The sequence below is a fragment of the Pristiophorus japonicus genome, chromosome 1 (genome assembly GCF_044704955.1).
Source record: "Pristiophorus japonicus isolate sPriJap1 chromosome 1, sPriJap1.hap1, whole genome shotgun sequence".
NCBI classification, from domain to species: domain Eukaryota; kingdom Metazoa; phylum Chordata; class Chondrichthyes; family Pristiophoridae; genus Pristiophorus; species Pristiophorus japonicus.
The window spans coordinates 446,749,540-446,777,011 of record NC_091977.1 but is presented as its reverse complement, the minus strand read 5'-3'; the positions used below and the strand labels follow the sequence as shown (position 1 = coordinate 446,777,011).

At 43.4% G+C, this 27,472-nt stretch overlaps 1 protein-coding gene across 1 annotated transcript in view; it reads left to right on the top strand.

Moving 5' to 3' along the window:
• The first annotated feature begins 9,129 nt into the window (after window positions 1-9,129).
• Window positions 9,130-27,472, top strand: part of lpin2 (lipin 2) — a 185,197-nt gene continuing 166,854 nt past the window's right edge. The window contains exon 1 of the mRNA XM_070893051.1: window positions 9,130-9,262. The gene's annotated coding sequence lies outside the window, so the exon portion shown is untranslated. The remainder of the gene's footprint in view (window positions 9,263-27,472) is intronic.

Here is a 27,472-nt window from a genome sequence, read left to right as displayed (position 1 = left end):
CCCTAGCTATGAAGGCCAACATACCATTTGCCTTCTTCACCGTCTGCTGTACCTGCATGCCAACTTTCAATGACTGATGTACCGTGACACCCAGGTCTCGTTGCACCTCCCCTTTTCCTAATCTGCCGCCATTCAGATAATATTCTGCCTTCTGTTTTTGCCACCAAAGTGGATAACCTCACATTTATCCACATTATACTGCATCTGCCACTCATTTGCCCACTCACCTAACCTGTCCAAGTCACCCTGCAGCCTTTTCGCGTCCTCCTCATAGCTCGCACTGCCATCCAGCTTAGTGTCATCTACAAACTTGGAGATATTACACTCAATTCCTTCATCCAAATCATTAATGTATATTGTAAATAGCTGGGGTCCCAGCACTGAGCCCTGCGGCACCCCACTAGTCACTGCCTGCCATTCTGAAAAGGACCCGTTTATCCCGACTCTCTGCTTCCTGTCTGCCAACCAGTTCTCTATCCACGTCAGTACATTACCCCCAATACCATGTGCTTTAATTTTGCACATCAAACTCTTGTGTGAGACAAGCACCTCTGCCGTCGAGAATGAGACCCCCCCGCCCGCTGCCGCCCAGATTGGCAGCCTACGTCATTCATTTGCCGCCCGCCAACCTTCAAGGGACCTTGGCGATGAATATCCTGCCCAAAGTGCCATCCGGTACCTCGGCGGCCATTGGTGGCACTTTGGGCGGCCGTTGGACAGACGGAGGCCTTGACCAAATTCGGCCCCTTGGTCTTCTTATTTAAGGAGGAATATACTTGCATTGCAGGCAGTTCAGAGAAAGTTTACTCGGTTGATTCCTGAGATGAAGCGGTTGACTTATGAAGAAAGGTTGAGCAGGTTGGGCCTGTACTCACTGGAGTTCAGAAGAATGAGAGGTGATCTTATTGAGACATATAAAATAATGAGGGGGCTCGACAAGGTAGATGCAGAGAGGATGTTTCCCCTTGTGAGGGAATCTAGAACTAGGGGGCATAGTTTTAGAATAAGGGGTCGCTCATTTAAAACTGAGATGAGGAGGAATTTCTTATCTCAGAGGTTTGTAAATCTGTGGAATTCTCTGCCCCAGAGAACTGTGAAGTCTAGGTTATTGAATATTTTTAAAGTGGAGAAAGACAGATTTTTGAGTGATAAGGGGGTAAAGGGTTATAGGGAGCGGGCAGGGAAGTGGAGCTGAGCCCATTATCAGATCAGCCATGATCTTATTGAATGGCAGAGCAGGCTCGAGGGGCCAAATGGCCTACTCCTGCTCGTCTTTCTTTTGTTCTTATGCCTTAGAGATGGTCCAATAAAGGTTCACTAGATTGATCCCTGGGATGAGAGGGTTGTCCTATGAGGAGAGATTGAGTAGATCGGGCCCATACACTCTGGAATTCAGCAGAATGAGAGGTGATCTCATTAAAACATACAAGATTCTAAGGGGCATTGATAGGGTAGATGCTGAGAGATTGTTTCCTCTGGCTGGAGAGTCGAGAACTAGGGGGCATAGCCTCAATAAAAAGAGTTGGCCATTTATGACTGAGATGAGGAGGAATTTCTTCACTGAGACGGTTATGAATCTTTTGAATTCTCTACTCCAAAGGGCTGTGGATGATAAGGCATTGAGTATATTTAAGACTGAGCTAGATACATTTTGGACTCCAGGAGAATCAAGGAATATGGGGATCGAGCGGGAAAGTGGAGTTGAGGTTGAAGATCAGCCACGATCTTATTGAATGGTGCAGCAGGCTCGAAGGGCCGTATGGCCTACTCCTGCTCCTAATTCTTATACCTTCCCTTACAGTAGCAATTATCTTGCCATAACTTAATTTGCTACAGTATTTGAAATGTTTCATCTTAAGAGATAACAGAAAAACGAAACAATGTTAAAAAATAGAAGGCTTTAAATTATGAAACTTTAACAATAGTTACAGAGTTTTCTACAGACTACAATAAAATGGAAAGTTTTTCAATATATAAAAGCCCAGAACATCATAACCCAAATGATCTCAGTTGCGTTAACATCCGTGTAACGTACCCCACCTAACTTTTATTTTCTATGTCATTATTCAGGTATTTTAACTTTTTTACTACTAAATACTTTTCTCTTTGCATCACATAAGTTCTAGATTTGGGGTTTCCCATGCAGCCCATGAGTTCAGGTTATTTGAAGCTCTGTTCATCTGTTCCACTATTTCAGCTGCAACTACTAAAAGTATGACCTTGCTAAGAATTTGGGTTTGTAACCCATTTCACATCAAATATTCTGATGCTTGCAACAGTCTGCTCTGAAAGATGTGCAGATTTCAGTTGAACCTCTGCTGAGATTGCCTCTGTGTTTGGATATTACCAAAGTCTGCAATGTTGAAAATGTATTATGGTGGTTTCTATCCTTCTTCCTCGAACAGTATTGACAGTGATGAATTCGTACTTTCCCCATACAGGACAGAAAAAATATGCAAAGGGACGTAGACAGGCTAAGTGAGTGGGCAAACATTTAGCAGATGGAGAATAATGTGGGAAAGTGTGAGGTTATACACTTTGGCAAGAAAAATAAAAAAGCAAATTAATATTTATATGGAGAGAAATTACAAAATGCTGCAGTACAGAGGTACCTGGGGGTCCTTGTGCATGAAACACAAAAGGTTAGTATGCAGGTATAGTAAGTAATCAGGAAGGCAAATGGAATGTTGGCCTTTATTGCAAAGGGGATGAAGTATAAAAGTGTTGAAGTCTCGCTACAACTATACAGGGTATTGGTGAGGCCACATCTAGAGTATTTTGTACAGTTTTGTTCTCCTTATTTAAGGAGGGATATACTTGCATTGGAGGCAGTTCAGAGAGGGTTCATTTGGTTGATTCCGGAGATGAAGGGGTTGACTTATGAAGAAAGGTTGAGTAAATTGGGCCTATGCTCATTGGAGTTCAGAAAAATCAGAGGTGATCTTATTGAAACATATAAGATACTGAGGGGATGTTTCCCCTTGTCGGGGAATCTAGAACTGGGGGCATAGTTGCAGAATAAGGAGTCTCCCGTTTAAAACTGAGATGAGGAGGAATTTCTTCTCTCAGAGGGTTGTAAATCTGTGGCATTCTCTGCCCCAGAGAGCTGTGGAAGCTAGGCCATTGAATACATTTAAGGTGGAGATAGACAGATTTTTGAGCGAAAAGGGAGTGAAGGGTTATGGGAGCGGGCAGGGAAGTGGAAACATAGAAAATAGGTGCAGGAGTAGGCCATTCGACCCTTCGAGCCTCCACCGCCATTCAATGAGTTCATGGCTGAACATGCAACTTCAGTACCCCATTCCTGCTTTCTCGCCATACCCCTTGATCCCCCTAGTAGTAAGGACTACATCTAACTCCTTTTTGAATATATTTAGTGAATTGGCCTCAACAACTTTCTGTGGTAGAGAATTCCACAGGTTCACCACTCTCTGGGTGAAGAAGTTTCTCCTCATCTCGGTCCTAAATGGCTTCCCCCTTATCCTTAGACTGTGACCCCTGGTTCTGGACTTCCCCAACATTGGGAACATTCTTCCTGCATCTAACCTGTCTAAACCCATCAGAATTTTAAACGTTTCGATGAGATCCCCTCTCATTTTTCTGAACTCCAGTGAATACAAGCCCAGTTGATCCAGTCTTTCTTGATATGTCAGTCCCGCCATCCCGGGAATCAGTCTGGTGAACCTTCGCTGCACTCCCTCAATAGTAAGAATGTCCTTCCTCAAGTTAGGAGACCAAAACTGGACACAATACTCCAGGTATGGCCTTACCAAGGCCCTGTACAACTGTAGTAACACCTCCCTGCCCCTGTACTCAAATCCCCTTGCTATGAAGGCCATCATGCCATTTGCTTTCTTAACCACTTGCTGTACCTGCATGCAAACCTTCAATGAGTGATGTACCATGACACCCAGGTCTCGTTGCATCTCCTCTTTTCCTAATCTGTCACCATTCAGATAATAGCCTGTCTCTCTGTTTTTACCACCAAAGTGGATAACCTCACATTTATCCACATTATACTTCAAGTGCCATGCATTTGCCCACTCACCTAATCTATCCAAGTCACTCTGCAGCCTCATAGCATCCTCCTCGCAGCTCACACTGCCACCCAACTTAGTGTCATCCGCAAATTTGGAGATACTACATTTAATCCCCTTGTCTAAATCATTAATGTACAATGTAAACAGCTGGGGCCCCCACTAGTTACTGCCCGCCAAGCTGAACCCAAGATCAGATCAGCCATGATATTGAATGGTGGATCAGGCTCGAGAGGCCAAATGTTACTCCTGCTCTTATTTCTTATGTTCTTATACAGCTATTTATGCCAGGGCCTCTGAAGCCTTTCTACGTTTGTTTGAGAAATGTGCTGCAGTTAGGTTGAAGAGATGAAGAGCTCGTAATTGGTCCCTGTGCCGGAATGGGTAGGTCAGAGACACAATGAAATATTTAACCAAAGGGAGGAAATAAAGTCCAGCCACTTCAGTTGGAAAATGACTTTATAATGGGCCAGATTTTGCGGTCAGCCTTGAAGAGAGTTGCCCACAAAATTTTATCAGGCTCTGTGACGTCGATTTCTCCTTTTCCAACATGACTTTCCATCTGGCGCCATCTATAGGGGATTTCTGGCCCCAGCAACAGTGATTTCATGGAGCAGGCTGAGCAGCCAATCACACGGAAGAATTCTCACAAATAGCAAACCAGGAAGTAATAAGCAGGTTTTATCATGCACCTTTTAATCATTTTACAGAAAGTAAAATAAAGATTTGGACATACATAAGAACATAAGAAATATGAGCAGGAGTAGGCCATACAGCCCATCGAGCCTGCTCTGCCATTTAATACGATTATGGCTGAGCTGATCATGAACTCAGATCCACTTCCCTGTCCACTCCCCATAACCCCTTATAGTTTAAGAAGCTGTCTATTTCTGTCTTAAATTTATTCAATGTCCCAGCTTCCACAGCTCTCTGAGGCAGCGAAGTCCACAGATTCACAACCCTCTGAGAGAAGAAATTTCTCCTCATCTCAGTTTTAAATGGGCAACCCCTTACTCTAAGATTATGTCCTCTAGTTCTAGTCTCCCCTGTCAGTGGAAACATCCTTTCTGCATCCACCTTGTCAAGCCCCCTCATAATCTTATACATTTCAATAAGATCACCTCTCATTCTTCTGAATTCCAATAAGGTTCCAAAGGTTACTCCACAAGATAAAAGTTCACTGGGTTGGGGGTAATATATTAACATGGATAGAGGATTGGCTAACTAACAGAGAACAGAAAGTCACGATAAATGGTTCATTCTCTGGTTGGCAACCAGTAACTAGTGGGGTGCCGCAGGGATCGGTGCTGGGACCCCAACTATTTACAATCTATATTAACAACTTGGAAGAAGGGACTGAGTGTAACGTAGCCAAGTTTGCTGATGATACAAAGATGGAAGGAAAAGCAATGTATGATGAGGACACAAGAAATCTGCAAAAGGAGATAGACAGGCTAAGTGAGTGGGCAAAAATTTGTCAGTTGGAAAGTGTAAGGTCATGCACTGTGACAGAAAAAAATCAAAGAGCAAGTTATTATTTAAATGGAGAAAGATTGCAAAGTGCCACAGTACAGCTGGGGGTACTTTTGCATGAAACACAAAAGGATAGTATGCAGTTATAGCAAATGATCAGGAAAGCCAATGGTATCTTGGCCTTAATTGCAAAGGGGATGGAGTATAAAAGCAGGGAAGTCTTGCTACAGCTATACAGGGTATTGGTGACTCACACCTGGAATACTGTGTGCAGTTTTGGTTTCCATATTTTCGAAAGGATATACTTGCTTTGGAGGCAGTTCAGAGAAGGTTCACTAGGTTGATTCTGGGGATGAAGGGGTTGACTTATGAGGAAAGGTTGAGTAGGTTGGGCCTCTACTCATTGGAATTCAGAAGAATGAGAGGTGATCTTATCGAAACATAAGAATATGAGGGGGCTTGACAAGGTGGATGCAGAGAGGATGTTTCCACTGATGGGGGAGACTAGAACTAGAGGGCATGATCTTAGAATAAGGGGCTGCCCATTTAAAACTGAGATGAGGAGAAATTTCTTCTCTTAGAGGGTTGTAAATCTGTGGAATTCGCTGTCTCAGAGAGCTGTGGAAGCTGGGACATTGAATACATTTAAGACAGAAATAGACAGTTTTTTAAACGATAAGGGGATAAGGGGTTATGGGGAGCGGGTGGGGAAGTGGAGCTGAGTCCATGATCAGATCAGCTATGATATTATTGAATGGCGGAGCAGGCTCGAGGGGCCGTATGGCCTACGCCTGTTCCTATTTTTATGTTCTTATGAATAGAGGTCCAACCTACTCAACCTTTCCTCATAAGTCAAGCCCCTCATCTCCAGAATCAACATAGTGAACCTTCTCTGAACTGCCTCCAAAGCAAGTATATCCTTTTGTAAATATGGAAACCATAACTGCACGCAGTATTCCAGATGTGGCCTCACCAATACCCAACCCTGTATAACTGTAGCAAGACTTCCCTGCTTTCATACTCCATCCCCTTTGCAATAAAGGCCAAGATTCCATTGGCCTTCGTGATCACATGCTGTACCTGCATACTATCCTGTTGTGTTTCATGCACAAGTACCCCCAGGTCCCGCTGTACTGCAGCACTTTGCAATCTTTCTCCATTTAAATAACAACTTGTTCTTTGATTTTTTTCCGCCAAAGTGCATGACCTTACACTTTCCAACATTGTAATCCATCTGCCAAATTTTTGCCCACTCACTTAGCCTTTCTATGTCTTTTTGCCACAAAAAATGCCCTTTTGCATACGCATGGGATTAAAGTAGAAGCTGAAATGTCCTAAACTTAATATATATATATTTTTTAAATTATTTAAAAAATCTATGGAATTTTTTATCATGGAATGGAAGGAATGACACTTCACAAATATAAAATCCATTTTTCAGGGCTAGAGAGGTTGTTCAGCAGTAATTATAAGAACGTAAGAACAAATCATGACTTAGTACGCTGTTAAAAATACCTAATTCAGCAAGGCTTACATCTCGTTCAACAAGGCTTACATTTTTCAATGGTTTTACAGTGAGAATAGAGCGTTAGAAAGCTGATTTTATGTCAAATCAGTGATTTTTAATTGATTCCATCTGCGAACATTGCAACAACGCATCCTGTGGAGGAACAGGGTATTACTGACAGCGACTACCGGATTTCCGGGTTTAACTGTGCATGTGCGGACGCCAGAAGTTGCTGTCTGTTTTACACAGTAATGACGGCGAGCGCTGACAGTTTCACTATCACTACAACCCCAAATTCTGGGCCGTTATAATTCCCTCACAGACAGACTACAGAATTAGGAACAAATGTAGTGATCATTGGGAGGAAGACAAATGGAAAAAGGAACTGAATGGAATAACACAGTTACAAGTAAATACCAAAAATGAATATTACTATAGCCAAAATACAAACAACTATTAATGCTTAAAGTGCTGAAATAGGCCCCAGCACAGCCTAACCTGCCCCACCCAATGCATATGGACTTCCATTTTTGCCCATCAAAGCTCTGTCTCCTCCATTGGTGCATTGACGCTGACCATCAATTCTATTTGCTATTTTCTTCTGGAATGCTCACAGCAGTTAGTTATATCCTCAATTCTAGCAGACTCCTGGACAATCCAGGAGTTATTGCAACCCTAACAGGAAGACAAGCCATTGCTGGAAACATCTGGCTACAATCAGGTTGGAGGATAGTATGGTTGACTGTATCAAAGGCTGACGTTCTCCACATGTCCAGTGTATTTTAACAATTGATGCTGAAGGGGAGATGAAATGTAAAAATTAAAATTATTTTCCTGGGTTACCCTTGCCTTGCAATAGCCAATTCTTTAAAGGAGTTTTTGTACCTAAAAGTTTTTTAAGGGGGTACTTTAAGAACAGCCAGTAGCTCTTCCATAACTTGTTGCACATCATGTGCTAGGCAGTAGGAGTGCCACAAAAAAATTTAAATTAGTTGATCTTATATAATCGCATAAGAGTACCTCAGTGAGGTGTATGGAAACACCATGGCAGCCCTAAATAAACTGATCAGTACAACTGTATATGCGATACCATGCTACAAAGGGGGAAATTAACCATACCCTCAGGATATGCACTGGAAATAGTGTGGCTGGCCTACAGACTCGGAATAGACAGAAAAAACTACCCTGATAAACCATATTGCTCGGACTAAAATCGAAATGAATTTATTAAATATGAAATTGTACAGACGGATAAATGAGCAGGTAAACATATCTATAAAGCATCTGTTCCAAAACAATAAAAGTTCTAAAACTTTCGCAATTCTCTTTCGTGATTTCACAGAATTCTTGTTTCGCGGCGTAGCGAAGTAGGGAAGGTGCAAGAACACGAGGCAGTAAGCTGGTTATATAAGGAATTGCACGTATGAACAGCCTGGCCAACTAGGGACTTAATTAAATCAGAAAATGCTGGAAATACTCAACAGGTCAAGAAGCATCTATGGAAAGAGAAAGAGAGTTAACGTTTCACTTTGTAGATTGGGATCCCCGGCGGCACGGTCATTACAGGTAACGGATCTGACTCTCACAATAGCAAACTCGCAAAGACCGCGCCAGGAAGTAGAGCTGACCGGGGACTATTCTCATGTGGATAGTCAATATCATATGCACTTTGTTCGTCATTGAGTGGGGTTAATTTCTTTGGCGATAGGGATGTCATTGAGTTCAACCGTGCCAAGTAACATACCTCACTCGTCGTGATTTTTAACAACATGTCGCGCCGATGTGATTTGTGCTGTTTTATATTGGATAGTTTTTAAAAGAGTGGGGGGTGAGGGGAAACTTCTCCAGCAGATATTAAAATAATTGATCATCCCCATCCTGAAAGTGCGCTACAGCCTCGAGATCACTAATTTGCTTCACCTTGGCTGTGAGGTGCCGCGTGGCCAGGTGAGCGGCTGCCCCGCGCGCCCCCGCCCCGCCCCGCCCGGAGCCGCTGGCTCGGTGCGCGCGACTCCGCCCGGAGCCACTGGCTGGGTGCGCGTGCTTGTCGATACGGCCAGCGCGTCACGTGGGCCGGCCTTTCGCAGACAGAATAGAAGTGGAACCCGAACAGGAAGCGGAACGTTCCACTACCACTGTATCACTTTCGCTTCTCTTGTTGCAATGCTCTGTGGGCGGCTTCGAGCCGTGAATTAAACTCGCAGCAGCGACACACCGAAGTTTCAGCTGTGCCGCTTCAGCAAAGGTAAGAAACCCGAATCCCTTTCACTTCCCTTTTTTTGTTTGGGGAGCCGGCTGGCGGAGCTCTGCTGCCCGGGCTAACGGTTCCCCATCTCTCCCGTTTTCCGAACTCTGTTGGTAGCGCCGCTCGCTACATTTTTTTGTGATTCTGCTTGATGTAGCTTTTCTCTAATTTTTGGTGTTTTCACGGTGGTCTTGAGGTGAAGGGTAAAGGACAGTATGTGGGTTGTATTAGTTGGTTGCCCACCGCTCCATTGCTGGTGCCACCTCATCCATCCAGAGTCACCCTCAGCAGGATGCCTGCATGCACGAATTGTTCGGTAATAGGGACATTCAGTAAATGTATGTTAAGTGATGCTGGTTATTACTTGTGTCAGTCAGTAATTGTGTGTGCTAAGATGGCACCTAGAAAAAGAAAGGTTTGCATTGATATAGCGCCTTTCACGACCGCCGGACGTCAGTGGATGGTTCGGTGTTCAGAAAACGCAGCTGATGTACTTACTAGATTAAGTTGTGATTTTTGTTTTTTTTAATTAACGTTTATAGCTACACTGCTTTGTTTGGACGAACATGCAAAATATAATTGCATAGTTACCGAGGCATGCTCGTGTTTAAATATGGCAAAGGTCTTAGAGATGTCACTTGTCTCGATAATTTTGAACACACTGCGATTATTAGTTATGTTGATTTTTGACTCGGGCGTGAACGAAACTATTAAATGGTCGTAAATTGAATGCTTAGGGTTGTAATCCTTGCAGATAGGCAGAGCAACATTTTCTAACTTGATTCCATTACTGTAAGCAGTGTGTCTAATTACAGTATTGCCATTCGTTGTGTGTGGGTGTGGGTGGGAGCAGCAGCATTCTGAGTATCGATTGCCATTCAGCAATCACAGGTGGAAGTAATTGTGTGCAGATGCCAGGTGTAGCGGGCTGGTCAATGAAAGTTCACAATTATAAAGACTTCCAGTACAGTACTTGTCCACCTAAAAGAATTGCCACCTGGTTGAGGTAGTGGAGGCTTGCTATTAGCCATTGAATTGTACTTCAGCATGCCTTGCTGCCTTCAGGAGAGGAGAGTAAACAAAGATAACGAGGGAGGGGAGTGGATGGGGGAGAAAGCATAGACAAGGAACTACTTTTGAAATAATATGGGGCAAAAATACCCTTTAGAGGATTAGTAAACAAATAATTATCCTAAGGATTGATGTATGCTGGGCTTTTACTTGCTGTTTTATATGTGAAGTTGGTAAATTTTGAGGGATTTAAAAAAAAAAAATTTTCAAATGTATGTGTTGTGTTCTGTTGACCTACAGCTTATTTGCTCCCTTCCACGTGTGCAAGTGTAGGAGTGTGTGTGCAGGTGTAGGATATAACAAGAAATAGCAGGCGGAGGTGATTTGACCCCTCGAGCCTGCTCTGCCATTCAATAAGATCATGGCTGATCTGATCATGGACTTGGTTCCACTTCCCTGCCCGTTCCCCATAACCCTTTACTCCTTTATGCTCAAAAATCTGTATCTCTGCCTTCGATGACCCAGCCTCCACAGCTCTCTGGAGCAGAGAATTCCACAGATTTACAACCCTCTGAGAAGAATTTCTCCTCATCTCAGTTTTAAATATGTGGATTATTATTCTATGACTGTACCCTAGTTTTAGTTTCCCCTATGAGTGGAAATATCCCCTTTGTATTCACTTTGTCGAGCCCCCTCATTATCTTGCATGTTTTGATAAGATCACCTCAGTCTTCTGAACTCCAATGTGTATAGGCTCAAGCTATCCTCATAAGTCAACCCCCTCATCTCCGGAATCAATCTAGTGAACCTTTACTGAACAGCCTCCAATGCAAGCATATCCTTCCTTAAATACGGAGACCAAAACTGTACGCAGTACTCCAGGTGTGGCCTCACCAATACCCTGTACAGTTGTAGCAGGACTTCTCTGCTTTTATACTCTATCCCCCTTGCAATAAAGGCCAACATTCCATTTGCCTTCCTGATTACTTGCTGTACCTGCATACTAATTTTTTGTGTTTCATGCACAAGGACCCCCAGGTCTCTGTACTGCAGCACTTTGCAATTTTTCTCCATTTAAATTACAAGTTGCTTTTCTATTCTTTCTGCCAAAGTGGGCAACCTTACAGCTTCCCACATTATAGTCCATCTGCCAATTTTTTGCCCACTCACTTAGCCTGTCTATATCCCTTTGCAGATTTTTTGTATCCTCCTCACAATTTGCTTTCCCACCCATCTTTGTATCATCAGCAAACTTGGTTAAATTACACTCAGTCCCTTCATCCAAGTCATTAATATAGAATATAAATAGTTGAGGACCCAGCACTGATCCCTGCAGCACCTCACTAGTCACTGTTTGCCAAGTGGACAATTACCCATTTATCCCGGCTCTGTTTTCTGTTAGTTATCCAATCCTCTATCCATGCGAATATATTACCCCCAACCCCATGAGCTCTTGTGCAGTAGCCTTTTATGTGGCACCTTATCGAATGCCTTCTGAAAATCCACCACATCCACTGGTTTCCCCCTTATCCACCCTGCTCGTTACATCCTCAAAGAACTCCAGCAAATTTGTCATACATGATTTCCCTTTCATAACTAGGGGGAAGGCCATCTTAGACTGGGTGTTGTGTAATGTGAGAGGATTAATTAGCAATCTTGTTGTGCGAGGCACCTTGGGGAAGAGTGACTATAATATGGTGGAATTCGACATTAGGATGGAGAATGAAACAGTTAATTCAGAGACCATGGTCCAGAACTTAAAGAAGGGTAACTTTGAAGGTATGAGGTGTGAATTGGCTGGGATTGATTGGCGAATGATACTTAAGGGATTGACAGTGGATGGGCAATGGCAGACATTTAGAAACCGCATGGAAGAGCTACAACAATTGTACATCCCTGTCTGGCATAAAAATAAAAAAGGGAAGGTAGCTCAACCGTGGCTATCTAGGGAAATCAGGGATCATATTAAAGCCAAGGAAATGGCATACAAATTGGCCAGAAATAGCAGCGAACACGGGGACTGGGAGAAATTTAGAACTCAGCAGAGGAGGACAAAGGGTTTGATTTAGGGCAGGGAAAATAGAGTACGAGAGGAAGCTTGCAGGGAACATTAAAATGGACTGCAAAAGCTTCTATAGATATATAAAGAGAAAAGGGTTAGTAAAGATAGGTTCCCTGCAGTCAGAATCAGGGGAAGTCATAACTGGGAACAATGAAATGGCAGACCAATTGAACAAGTACTTTGGTTCGGTATTCACCTAAGGAGGACACAAATAATCTTCCGGATATAAAAGGGGTCAGAGGGTCTAGTAAGAAGGAGGAACTGAGGGAAATCCTTATTAGTCGGGAAATTGATGGGATTGAAGGCCGATAAATCCCCAGGGCCTGATGGACTGCATCCCAGAGTACTTAAGGAGGTGGCCTTGGAAATAACGGATGCATTGACAGTCATTTTCCAACATTCCATAGACTCTGGATCAGTTCCTATGGCTACCCTCCACTCCAATGTAACCCCACTTTTTAAAAAAGGAGGGAGAGAGAAAACAGGGAATTATAGACCGGTCAGCCTGACATCAGTAGTGGGTAAAATGATGGAATCAATTATTAAGGATGTCATAGCAGCGCATTTGGAAAGAGGTGACATGATCGGTCCAAGTCAGCATGGATTTGTGAAAGAGAAATCATGCTTGACAAATCTTCTGGAAGTTTTTGAGGATGTTTCCAGTAGAGTGGACAAGGGAGAACCAGTTGATGTGGTGTATTTGGACTTTCAGAAGGCTTTCGACAAGGTCCCACACAAGAGATTAGTGTGCAAAGTTAAAGCACATGGGATTGGGGGTAGTGTGCTGATGTGGATTGAGAACTGCTTCCTGTCTGCCAACCAAAGAGTAGGAGTAAATGGGTACTTTTCAGAATGGCAGGCAGTGACTAGTGGGGTACCGCAAGGTTCTGTGCTGGGGCCCCAGCTGTTTACATTGTACATTAATGATTTAGACGAGGGGATTAAATGTAGTATCTCCAAATTTGCGGATGACACTAAGTTGGGTGGCAGTGTGAGCTGCGAAGAGGATGCTATGAGACTGCAGTGTGACTTGGATAGGTTAGGTGAGTGGGCAAATGCATGGCAGATGAAGTATAATGTGGATAAATGTGAGGCTATCCACTTTGGTGGTAAAAACAGAGAGACAGACTATTATCTGAATGGTGACAGATTAGGAAAAGGGGAGGTGCAACGAGACCTGGGTGTCGTGGTACATCAGTCATTGAAGGTTGGCATGCAGGTACAGCAGGTGGTTAAGAAAGCAAATGGCATGTTGGCCTTCATAGCGAGGGGATTTGAGTACAGGGGCTGTGAGGTGTTACTACAGTTGTACAGGGCCTTGGTGAGGCCACACCTGGAGTATTGTGTACAGTTTTGGCCTCCTAACTTGAGGAAGGACATTCTTGCTATTGAGGGAGTGCAGTGAAGGTTCACCAGACTGATTCCCGGGATGGCAGGACTGACTTATCAAAGACTGGATCAACTGGGCTTGTATTCACGAGTTCAGACGATTGAGAGGGGATCTCATAGAAACATTTAAAATTCTGATGGGTTTAGACAGGTTAGATGCAGGAAGAATGTTCCCAATGTTGGGGAAGTCCAGAACCAGGGGTCACAGTCTAAGGATAAGGGGTAAGCCATTTAGGACCGAGATGAGGAGAAACTTCTTCACCCAGAGAGTGGTGAATCTGTGGAATTCTCTACCACAGAAAGTTGTTGAGGCCAATTCACTAAATATATTCAAAAAGGAGTTAGATGTTGTCCTTGCTGCTCGGGGGATCAAGGGGTATGGCGAGAAAGCAGGAATGGGGTACTGAAGTTGCATGTTCAGCCATGAACTCATTGAATGGCGGTGCAGGCTCGAAGGGCCAAATGGCCTACTCCTGCACCTATTTTCTATGTTTCTAAAACCATGCTGACTATGTTTGATGTTGTGTGAGTGTATGTGCGTGCATGACGCACGCACCATAAACAACCAGGTCAAATCTGGCACCAAGCTTAGTGATACCTGGCTTCCTATATGGCTGACAGACATGGACCATATATAGTAGACACCTCTTGAGAAGTACCGCCAGTGCTGCTTCTGCAAATCCACTGGGAGGATAGATGCACCATCATCAGTGTTATCGCTCAGACCAACATCCCAGCATCGAAGCACTGACCACACACGACCAGCTCCGTTGGGCGGGCCACCTCATCCGCATGCCCAACACGAGATTTCCCAAAGCAAGCGCTCTACTTGGAACTCCTACATAGCATGCAAGCCCCAGGTGGGCAGAGGAAATGCTTCAAGGACACCCTCAAAGCCTCCTTGATAAAGTGCAACATCCCTACAGGTGCCTGGGAATCCCTGGCCCAAGATCACCCAAAGTGGAGGAAGAGCATAACAGCATAAATAGGAGCAGGAGAAGGTCATATAGCCCCTCAAGCTTGTTTCACCATTTAATACGATCATGGCTGATCTGACCATGGACTCCGGTCCACTTCCCTGCCTGCTCTCCATAACCCCTTATTCCCTTAATGTCTATCTCTGTCTTAAATTTATTCAATGTCCCAGCTTCCACAGCTCTCTGAGGCAGCGAATTCCACAGATCCACAACCCTCAGAGAATAAATTTATCTTCTTAGTTTAAAAAGGATGGCCCTTTATTCTAAGATTCTGCCCTCTAGTTCTAGTCTCCCCTATCAGGGAAACATCCTCTCTGCATCCACCTTGTCAAGCCCCCTCATAATATGTTTTGATAAGATCACCTCTCAATTCTTCTGAATTCCACTGAGTAGAGTCCCAACCTACTCAACCCCCTCATCTCTGGAATCAATCTTGTGAACCTTCTCTGAACAACCTTTTCTGAACTGCCTCCAAAGCAAGTATATCCTTTTGGAAATATGGAAACCAAAACTGCATGCAGTATTCCAGGTGTGGTCTCACCAATACCCTGTACAACTATAGCAAGACTTCCCTGCTTTGATACTCCATTCCCTTTGCAATAAAGGCCAAGATTCCATTGGCCTTCCTGATCACTTGCTGTACCTGCATACTAACCTTTTGTGTTTCATGCACAATTACCCTCATGTCCTGCTGTTCTGCAGCACTTTGCAATCTTCATTTAAATAATAACTTGCTCTTTGATTTTTTTTTTCTGCCAAAGTGCAGAACCTCACACTTTGCAACTGATGCGTTCAAAATAAAGGATGAAACTGAGTACTGTGCACAATGAGCAAGTGTGACCTTGGCTCCTTTTAATAAGACTTGTGTAGGTACCTCATAGGTGGCCTGCTTATATACAGAGCTCCCAAGAGATGCTGGGATCCCTTGGGACTCCAACAGGTAGGCCCTCTGGTGGTAGTGTTGTACAGGTTACAAGGGGTTAAATACATAACATCACTCTCCCGTGAAGTCAATAGTATACTTATTTACAGGGTGAGACGATCTGGGACTTTTCGCTTCCTTGTTGATCGTCTCGGTACAAGGGGTTAAATACATTATACTCCATCTGCCAAATTTTTGCCCACTCGCTTAGCCTGCCTCTGTTCCATTCAGGAGTGTTAATACGGATTCTTTTTCCCTCAAATCTGTTTCAGCGAATACACTGATGCAAACACCTTGCCTTTTCTGTAAAGGACCTTTATTGAAGATTCTCCGGCCGGGACTTGTCAAGACAAAGAGACACTCTCAATCAGAGCCTGTTTACCTTCCTCTGGACAAGCCTCTTTTCAGTGCGACACAACAACAGTTATACATTTTCAAAACAGAACACATTTGATTAGCACTTTGTCTATCCAATCCCTTTCTTTCCCCCCCCCCCCCCCCGAGTACATCCAATGACAGGCAAGAAAGTCTCCCAATTAGGGCTGGTGTCAGGGTCAGGTTAGTTATAGCTTCGCTACACTGTCTTCCCTTATCAGTAAAGAACCCAATTAGTTTCCCTTCCTCATCAGTAAAAGCTATTACTTTTCTCCTATCTAGGATTGCTTGCTTTCTTTGTGCCGCCTTGCGTCTTTCTCAACCTCAACCTCTTGGTAACCCCTTTTTTATCTGTCGGTTCTGCAGTTGTCTGCATCTTGACATTTCTTTAGCTATTTTCCCATGATTCCCTATTTCCATCCCTCTGCCACATTTACAATCCTTCTGTATCCATTCTCAGGAGGGCATTGAGCACCTCGAGTCTCATCGCTGAGAGCATGCAGAAAACAAGCGCAGACAGTGGAAGGAGCATGGGGTAAACCAGACTCCCCACCCACCCTTTCTTTCGACTGCTTATCCCACCTGTGACAGAGACTGTAATTCCCATATTGAACTGTGGGGGACCTGAGAACTCACTGGGGATGGAAGCAAGTCGTCCTCGATTTCGAGGGACTGCCTATGATGATGTGTATAATACATACATTTTTTTTTTAATACCATGTGAACTTGCAATGTAGGTAAAAAGAAAGGAAAGAATTCGATTTTATATAGTGCCTTTCATGACCACCGGCTGTCTCAAAGGTCTTGACAGCCAATGAAGTACTTTTGGAGTGCAGTCACTGTTGTAATGTAGGAAACAGTTATGAATGGCTCTTCTAATCTATATTTGCTTTTTTCATGTGCTGTTAACCAGATAAATGACTTGAGTAGCTGACACAATAAATCCAGTTCTGACATCAGGCATTGGGTTGCTGATATACTACAAGTATTGGTGCCTGACGAGATTATTGTGCCGTTTATTCTTTATTGCCAGTTTTGCATCTCTTACTAATTGGGGAATGTTGATCTGGACATATAAAATTAAGACTACAGAATTCCCAGGCAGTTCATCCTGGAAATTTGGTTTTGCATTGTGTTGATTGCAGTCATACTGCAGGTGGTTTCAAGCTGAAATATTGTAAGACTACCTCCTGGAGATGATCTCTCTCCACTTTCTGAATCTGAAATGGTATTAGTTTGCAACTTGACTGTCATATTGTCCTGTTTGTTTTGTATTGATGCGTCATTACAAAATGTATAGTATAACTGGGAAATGTTATACCACAGGCTCGAGGGGCTCAATGGCCTACTCCTGTTCCTATAAATGTACTTAAAGTAACTTCTTTTGATTCAAATATTACGGTGTTTTTGTGGTTAAGTTTGTAATCTGTCTGAATAGGAATCCAAACTAGTGGGTAGACTTCTTAACCATCCCCATTTGCACTATAATGGTGTGCATTTAGTAACTCTTCCACCTCTAGTGTCACCAATGCTCAGTTTAAAATAGCAGAAATCCAAAAATATGCACAAAGAGGAAGCATTTTTTAATAACTATATGAAAGGGGATACCTGGCACTGCACTTCCCTGTAATTTTTCACATTTGGTATGACTTTTGCAAGTTGTTGAAGTGAAGGGGAGGACGGTCGCAGTAGAGAGCAATCTAGAATGCTGAAAAGGAAGCAATGCAGGAAAGTGATTGTGGTAAGGATAGCGATAAGACAAATGGGGCTATAGTGCAAAATAATAAATTTAAAAGCATTTTATCTGAAAGTACAAAACATCTCCAATAAGGTAGACAAATTAACAATGCAAATAGATATAAATGGATACGATATAGTTGCGATTACAGAGACATGGTTACAAGGTGACCAGGTTTGGGAACTGAATATCCAAGGATATTCGATATTTAGGAAGGACAGGCAAAAAGGAAGAGTGGGTGGTGTGGTGGTAGTAAAGGATGAAATCAGAGCAATAGAGATAAAGGATATTGGCTCAGAAAATCAAGATGTAGAATCAGTCTGGGTGGAGCTAAGGAGCACCAAGGGGCAGAAAACATTGGTGGGAATTGTTTTATAGACTTCCAAATAGGGGACGGCATCAAACAGGAAATTAGAGATGCATGTAGCAAAGGTACTACAGTAATTGAAGGTGACTTTAATCTACATATAGACTGGCCAAACCAAATTAGTAGTAATACTGTGGCAGATGAATTCCTGCAGTGTGTACGAGATGGTTTTTTAGACCACTATGTTGAGGAGCCTACTGGGGAACAGGCTATCCGAGATTGAATGGGCCGAATGGCCTACTTCTGCACCTATTTTCTATGTTTCTAAGTTTCTCCTGGGTATTGTGTAATGAGAAGGGGTAAATTAACAGTCGTGTTGTGTGGGGTCCTTTAAGGGAAGTGTGACCATAACATGATTCAATTCTTTAAAGATGGAAAATGAAGTAGTCCAAAACTATGGTCCTAAATCTGTAAACAAAGGAAACTACGGAGCTATGAGGAATGAATTGACAGAGAAGATTCATTAAAAGGCATAATGGTGGATAGGCAATGGCTAATATTTAAGGAACGAATACATGAATTGCAAGAGTTATACATTCCTTTCTGGTGTAAGGAAAAGTGGCCCAACCATAGCTAACAAAAGAAATTAAGGATAGTATTAGATCCTAAGATCCTAAGAACATAAGAACATGGAACAGGAGTAGGCCATCTAGCCCCTCGAGCCTGCTCCGCCATTCAACAAGATCATGGCTGATTTGGCCGTGGACTCAGCTCCACTTACCCACCCGCTCCCCATAACCCTTAATTCCCTTATTGGTTAAAAATCTATCTAGCTGTGACTTGAATTCAATGAGCTAGCCTCAACTGCTTCCTTGGGCAGAGAATTCCACAGATTCACAACCCTCGGAGAAGAAATTCCTTCTCAACTCGGTTTTAAATTGGCTCCCCTGTATTTTGAGGCTGTGCCCCCTAGTTCTAGTCTCCCTGACCAGTGGACACAACCTCTCTGCCTCTATCTTGTCTATCCCTTTCATTATTTTAAATGTTTCTATAAGATCACCCCTCAGTTATACAAAGTTGCCAGCAAAAGTAGCAAGCCTGAGGATTGGGAGCAGTTTAGAATTCAGCAAAAAAGGACCAAGAGATTGATTGATTAAGGGCAAAAATAGAGTATGAGACTAAACTTGCAAGGAACATAAAAAACGACTGCAAAAGTTTCTACAAGTACGTAAAAAGAAAAAGATTAGTGAAGACAAATTTAGGTCATTTACAGACAAACGGGTGAAATAATGTCCCAGAAATGCTAGGGGACCAAGGGAACAGAGTGAGCAAGAGGAATTAAAGGAAATTATTATTAAGAAAATAGTGCTGGAGAAACTAATGGGACTGAAGGCAGATAAATCCCCAGGGCCTGATGATCTGCATTCCAGAGTACTAAAAGGGGTAGCCATGGAAATAGAAGATGCATTGGTTGCCATCTTCCATAATATATAAAATTTTGGAACAATTCCTGCAGATTGGAGGGTGGCAAATGTAACCCCACTATTTTTTTTAAAAAAGGAGAGAGAGAGAAAATAGGGAACTGCAGACTGGTTAGCCTGACATCAGTAGTAGAGAAAATGTTGGAGTCAATTATAAAGGATGTGATAATGGCACTTAAATAATATCAATGGGATTAAACAAAGTCAACATGGATTTATGAAAGGAAAATCACGTTTGATAAATCTACTGGAGTTTTTTGAGGATGTAACTGATTGATTGATTGAATGAATAGGTAAGGGAGAACCAGTGTATTTGGATTTTCAGAAGGCCTTTGATGAAGTCCCACATAAGAGGTTAGTGTGCAAAATTAAAGCACATAGGATTGGGGTAATGTATTGGCATGGATTGAAAATTGGTTAACTGACATGAAACAGTAGGAATAAATGGGTTTTTTTCAGGGTGGCGGGTGACTAGTGGGGTACCACAGGGATCGGTGCATGCGCCCCAACTATTCACAATATAGAGAAATGATTTGGATGAGGGAACCAAATGTAATATTTCCAAGTTTGCTGATGACAAAAAACTAGGTGGGGTTGTGAAGAACATAAGAACATAAGAACATAAGAACATAAGAACATAAGAACATAAGAACATAAGAACATAAGAACATAAGAACATAAGAACATAAGAACATAAGAACATAAGAACATAAGAACATAAGAACATGAGTAGGCCATCCAGCCCCGCGAGCCTGCTCCGCCATTCAACAAGATGATGGCTGATCTGGCCGTGGACTCCGCTCCACTTACCCGCCCTCTCCCCATAACCCTTAATTCCCTTATTGGTTAAAAATCTATATCTGTGACTTGAATACATTCAATGAGCTAGCCTCAACTGCTTCCTTGGGCAGAGAATTCCACAGATTCACAACCCTCTGGGAGAAGAACTTCCTTCTCAACTCGGTTTTAAATTGACTCCCCTGTATTTTGAGGCTGTGCCCCCTAGTTCTAGTCTCTCCTACCAGTGGAAACAACCTCTCTGCCTCTATCTTGTCTATCCCTTTCATCATAAATGTTTCTATAAAATCACCCCTCATCCTTCTGAACTCCGAGTAAAGACCCAGTCTACTCAATCTATCATAAGGTAACCCCCTCATCTCCAGAATCAGCCTAGTGAATCGTCTCTGTACCCCCTCCAAAGCCAGTATAACCTTCCTTAAGTAAGGTGACCAAAACTGCATGCAGTACTCCAGGTGCGGCCTTACCAATACCCTATACAGTTGCAGCAGGACCTCCTTGCTTTTGTACTCCATCTCTCTCGCAATGAAGGCCAACATCCTATTCGCCTTCCTGATTATCTGCTGCACCTGCAAACTAACTTTTTGGAATTCACCATGCACAAGGACCCCCAGGTCCTTCTGCACCTCAGCATGTTGCAATTTCTCCCCATTCAAATAATATTCCCTATTACTGTTTTTTTTTCCCCCAAGGTGGATGACCTCACACTTTCCGACATTGTATTCCATCTGCCAAACCTTAGTCCATTCGCTTAACCTATCCAAATCTCTTTGCAGCCTCTCTGTGTCCTCTACACAACCCGCTTTCCCACTAACCTTGGTGTCATCTGAAAATTTTGTTACACTACTCTCTGTCCCCTCTTCCAGGTCATCTATGTATATTGTAAACAGTTGTGGTCCCAGCACCGATCCCTGTGGCACACCACTAACCACTGATTTCCAACCCGAAAAGGACCCATTTATCCCGACTCTCTGCTTTCTGTTCGCCAGCCAATTCTCTATCCATGCTAATACATTTCCTCTGACTCCGCGTACCTCTATCTTCTGCAGTAACCTTTTGTGTGGCACCTTATCGAATGCTTTTTGGAAATCTAAATACACCACATCCATCGGTACACCTCTATCCAACATGCTGGTTATATCCTCAAAGAATTCCAGTAAATTAGTTAAACATGATTTCCCCTTCATGAATCCATGCTGATCTGCTTGATTGCACTATTCCTATCTAGATGTCCCACTATTTCTTCCTAAATAATAGTTTCAAGTATTTTCCCCACTACAGATGTTAAACTAACCGGCATATAGTTACCTGCCTTTTGTCTGCCCTCTTTTTTAAACAGAGGCGTTACATTAGCTGCTTTCCAATCCGCTGGTACCTCCCCAGAGTCCAGAGAATTTTGGTAGATTATAACGAATGCATCTGCTATAACTTCCGCCGATTCTTTAATACCCTGGGATGCATCTCATCGGGTCCAGGGGACTTGTCTACCTTGAGTCCCATTAGCCTGTCCAGCACTACCCCGCTAGTGATTGTCTCGAGGTCCTCCCTTCCCACATTCCCGTGACCAGCAATTTTTGGCATGGTTTTTGTGTCTTCCACTGTGAAGACTGAAGCAAAATAATTGTTTAAGGTCTCAGCCATTTCCACATTTCCCATTATTAAATCCCCCTTCTCATCTTCTAAGGGACCAACATTTACTTTAGTCTTTTCCATTTTATATATCTGTAAAAGCTTTTACTATCCGTTTTTATGTTTTATGCAAGTTTACCTTCGTAATCTATCTTTCCTTTCTTTCTTTTTTTTTAGTCATTCTTTGCTGTTGTTTAAAATGTTCCCAATCCTTTTAGTTTCCCACTAACCTTGGCCACCTTATATGCATTGGTCTTTGATTTGATACTCTCCGTTATTTCCTTGATTATCCAAGGCTGGTTATCCCTTCTCTTACCGCCCTTTTTCACTGGAATATATTTTTGTTGCGCACTATGAAAGAGCTCCTTAAAAGTCCTCCACTGTTTCTCAATTGTGCCACCGTTTAGTCCTTGTTTCCAGTCTACTTTAGCCAACTCTGCCTTCATCCCACTGTAGTCCCCTTTGTTTAAGCATAGTACGCTCGTTTCTGACACAACTTCCTCACCCTCAATCTGTATTACAAATTCAACCACACTGTGATCACTCATTCCGAGAGGATCTTTTACTAGGAGATCATTGATTTTTCCTGTCTCATTACACAGGACCAGATCTAAGATAGCTTGCTCCTTGTAGGTTCTGTTACATACTGTTCTAAGAAACAATCCCGTAAGCATTCTATGAATTCCTCCTCCAGGCTACCCTGTGCGATTTGAGTTGACCAATCGATATGTAGGTTAAAATTCCCCATGACTACTGCCGTTCCTTTTACACATGCCTCCATTATTCTTTTGATTGTTTCCCGCCCCACCGTGAAGTTATTATTTGGGGGCCTATATACTACACCCACCAGTGACTTTTTCCCCTTGCTATCTCTAATCTCCACCCACAATGATTCAACATTTTGTTCATTAGAGCCAATATCGTCTCTCTCAACTGCCCTGATATCATCCTTTATTAACAGAGCTACCCCACCTCCTTTCCCTTCTTGTCTATCTTTCCGATACCCCTGTATGCTTAATTCCCAGTCTTGGCCACCCTGCAACCATGTTTGTAATGGCCACCAAATCATACCCATTTGTAATGATTTGTGCCGTCAACTCATTTACTTTATTTCGAATGCTGCGTGCATTTAGGTAGTGTTTTAATCCTAGTTTTAAACCATGATTTTTAATTTTGACCTCTCCTGCAGCCCCTTTATATTCAGTGGCCCTTTTTGTTTTTTGCCTTGGGTTTCTCTGCCCTCCACTTTTACTCATCTCCTTTCTGTCTTTTGCTTTTGCCTCCTTTTTGTTTCCCTCTGTCTCCCTGCATTGGTTCCCATCCCCTTGCCATATTAGTTTAACTCCTCTCCAACAGCACTAGCAAACACTCCCCCTAGGACATTGGTTCCGGTCCTGCCCAGGTGCAGACCGTCTGGTCTGTACTGGTCCCACCTCCCCCAGAACCTGTTCTAATGCCCCAGGAATTTGAATCCCTCCCTGCTGCACCACTGCTCAAGCCACGTATTCATCTGCACTATCCTGGATTCCTACTCTGACTAGCACATGGCACTGGATGCAAAGATGCTGCAAGGTGATTTAGATAGGTTGAGTGAGTGGGCAAACACATGGCAGATGACCGTGGATAGTCTTGGAGCTATGGGCAGGGGGTGGGGGGAAACTTAACACAATCACTAAGGAGGTGGTACTCAGTAAGATAATGGGACTAAAGGCAAAAAAATCCCCTGGACCCGATGGTTTGCATCCTAGGGTCTTAAGAGAAGTAGTGGCAGGGATTATGGATGCTTTGGTTGTAACTTACCAAAATTCCCTGGATTCTGGGGAGGTCCCAGCAGATTGGAAAACTGCAAATGAAACGTCCCTATTTTAAAAAAGGAGGCAGACAAAAAACAGGAAAATATAGACCAATTAGCCTAACATCTGTGGTTGGGGAAAATGTTGAAGTTCATTATTAAAGAAGCAGTAGCAGAACATTTGGAAAAGCAAAATTTGGTTAGGCAGAGTCAGCCTGGATTTATGAAGGGGAAGTCATGTTTCACAAATTTGTTGGCATTCTTTGAGGATGTAATGAACAAGGTGGATAATGGGGAAACAGTGGATGTGGTGTATTTGGACTTCCAGAAGGCATTTGACAAGGTGCCACATAAAAGGTTACTGCACAAGATAAAAGTTCACTGGATTGGGGATAATATATTAGCATAGATAGAGGATTGGCGAACTGAGAACAGAGTTGGGATAAATGGTTCATTCTCGAGTTGGCAATCAGTAACTAGTGGGGTGCCGCAGGGATCAGTGCTGGGACCCCAACTATTTACAATCTATATTAACGACTTGGAAGAAGAGACCAAGTGTAACATAGCCAAGTTTGCTGATGATACAAAGATGGGAGGAAAAGCAATGTGTGAGGAGGACACACAAAATCTGCAAAAGGACATAGAAAGGCTAAGTGAGCGGGCAAAAATTTGGCAGATGGAGTATAGTGTCGGAAAGTGTGAGGTCATGCACTTTGGCAGAAAAAAAATCAAAGAGCAAGGTATTATTTAAATGGAGAAAGATTGCAAAGTGCTGCAGTACAGCGGACCTGGGGGTACTTGTGCATGAAACACAAAAGGATAGTATGCAGGTACAGCAAGTGATCACGAAGGCCAATGGTATCTTGGCCTTTATTGCAAAGGGGATGGAGTATAAAAGCAGGGAAGTCTTGCTACAGCAATGGGGCCAAGTTTTGACCTGAGTTGCTCATGTTTTTTATGGAGCAACTGGTTTAGAATGGAGTATCTTAGAAATTTGTATTAGTTTGCTCCAGTTCTAGTCAGTTAGAACAGTTTCACTTTGGAACAGAATTTTTGTTTCAAAAGGGGGCGTGTCCAGCCACTTACACCTGTTTTCAAAGTTTAGGCAGTGAAAACTTACTCCAACCTAACTTAGAATGGAGTAAGTGAAGATTTTTGTACGTTCGAAAAAACCTTGTCTGCACTTTAGAAAATCAGGCGTAGGTTACAAATTAGCTGTAGGGAACGAGGTGGGGGGAGGGGGGAGAAAGGGACGTCCTTAAATTCTACAATCAATCAGCAGTTATATTTATACAAATATTATACAAATAAATCCAACCTGAATAAAAATTTATAAGCAAAGAAAAGATTAAATAATCCATGTTCCTACCTGTGTGAAACAGTAGCAGCCTTCTAGCTGCTGTCCTTCAGGTAGGCCTTTCATGTTGGAGACAGGCAAGGGTGGCATCAGTGTCTCGACAGCAGCCCTAACAGCGGCAGCAAGCAGCCTTCGAGCTGAGCTGCGGTGCTTCAGGCAGGCCTTCATTCTGTCAGTGGCTGACCGGCAGCCGAAGAAGCAACACGCACGCAGCTTTCGAAGGGGGTTGAGGCCATTCGGCCATGCGATAGGGGCGGCGTCAGTGGCTGGCCGGCAGCCGAAGATACAGCAGCAGCCTTCGAGCTGTGAGGGGACTGAGGCCATTTGGCCATGGGATAGGGGCATCGTCATTGACTGGATGGCAGGCAAAGACACAGCAATCAAGCCACCTTCGAGCTGTGAGGGGGACTGAGGCCATTTGGACAGGGAGAAGCAGCCACATAGACACTTTTATACTTAAATTTGCAGAATGGGTGCTGCATTGTCAACACCACGTATTATGCAATGATTCGCCGTCAATTCACTGCATAAGAGAGAATTGATTAGAGCTCACCGCACCAGCAACGTTGTAGCCCATAGGTTGATGGGAAGTAGACCTTACCCACGTCAACAATATCGAGCCAGGCGCTCGTACCTGGACATGAGCGAGGCTGATTGTGTGAAAAGGCTGTGTTTTCGCAGAGAAGTTGTCACTGAGATCTGCGATATGGTGAGAGCAGATTTGCAGCCCAGAAGCAGAACGCCAACTGCCCTGTCTGTTGCAGTGAAGGTAACAGCTGCACTTTCTTTCTATGCCTCGGGATCATTTCAGGCTACAACTGGAGATGTGTGTGCCATCTCTCAACGTGCAATACATGCCTGCATTTACCAGGTCACGGCTGCACTGTATGCGCGAAGGAATGACCATCAATTTCCCAATGACCGCACAAGCGATCCATGAGAGGGCTGTGGGCTTCTTCAGGATTGCGGCTTCCCAAAGGTACAGAGCTGCATTGATTGTACCCACATAGCCTTGCGAGCACCTGTGGAGGATTTGAGCAGTACTGAAATAGGAAAGGTTTCCACTCGATCAATATGCAACTCGTGTGAGACGACGAGCAGCGCGTCATGTCAGTCGCTGCGAGATACCCTGGCAGCACCCACGATGCGTTCATCCTACACGACAGCGTTATAGCTGACATGTTTGAGCAGCAGCCAGAAGGGCCGAGCTGGCTACTGGGAGACAAAGGGTATGGCCTGACCACCTGACCACCTGACCACATGGCTCATGACGCCCCTACACGTGACACGGACAGAAGCTGACCGTCAATACAACATGGCGCACATTGCAACGCGCAGCATCATTTGAGAGGACCATTGGCATATTGAAAAAGCGATTCCGATGCCTAGACCATTCTGGAGGACAGTTGCTATACTCTCCTCAGATTGTCGGTCACTTCACTGTTGTGTGCTGCATGCTTCATAACATAGCCATCATGAGGCAGCAGGAGCTGGTAGTGGAACCAGAAGACCTTCGTGAGGGTCTAGTGCATGATATTACGGAACAGCTGGATGTGGATGATGACGACGATCAGGAAAGCATGCAAGTGCCTGATGCCGGAGCACGAGGTCGGAGGAGGGCCGTCCATCGTGCTCCTTTAACGATTGCTCGATCTTTGCGCCAGCAACTCATCCGTGAACGCTTCAACTACTGATGCCTGAGGGCTCTGCGACCACTTTTGCGCATGGACATGTTTATTCTTTGCAGTTGTTCCTACGTTATGTTAATGGAACATGAAACAGTTTTAATGAAAAAATATTTTATTGAAAAGTTAACGTCACTAATATATTTGTTGTATCAAACTATACTTTTTAATATGACTCTTGAAGATCACAAACTTGTAAAGTTACAAAACAATCGCAATGTGAAAAATCTTACACAAGATCACAAACTTCAAGATCACTTTTTAGGTGCACAATTAAATAAGATACAAAAAATTAGAGCATTTACACTATATAAGATCACTTATAAGTTGTAAAGTTACAAAAGATTTTCAATTTGAAAAACGCTACTACAGCTACATCAAGAACAAGAACAAGAACAAAAGCAGCAAAAAAAGGCTGCAACCATCTCTCATCCATATCTCAGTGAATGTTCACTTTATGGGGGTGTCATTTGATTGGCCAGGCTGTGTGCCCTTATTGCAGCAGCTACCTCAACCAGGCCCTCCCTGACGGCCTGTGCCGTCAATTGCAGTCCCTCGGACATTCCCCCTCAGTTCCCGTGTCATTACTGCTATTTCTTCCGTCAGGACCGTCAACTCTTCACCCACTGCACTGACGCCACCGATGAGTGATCGGGTAAGCTCATGGGTCTCCATACCCAATGCCAC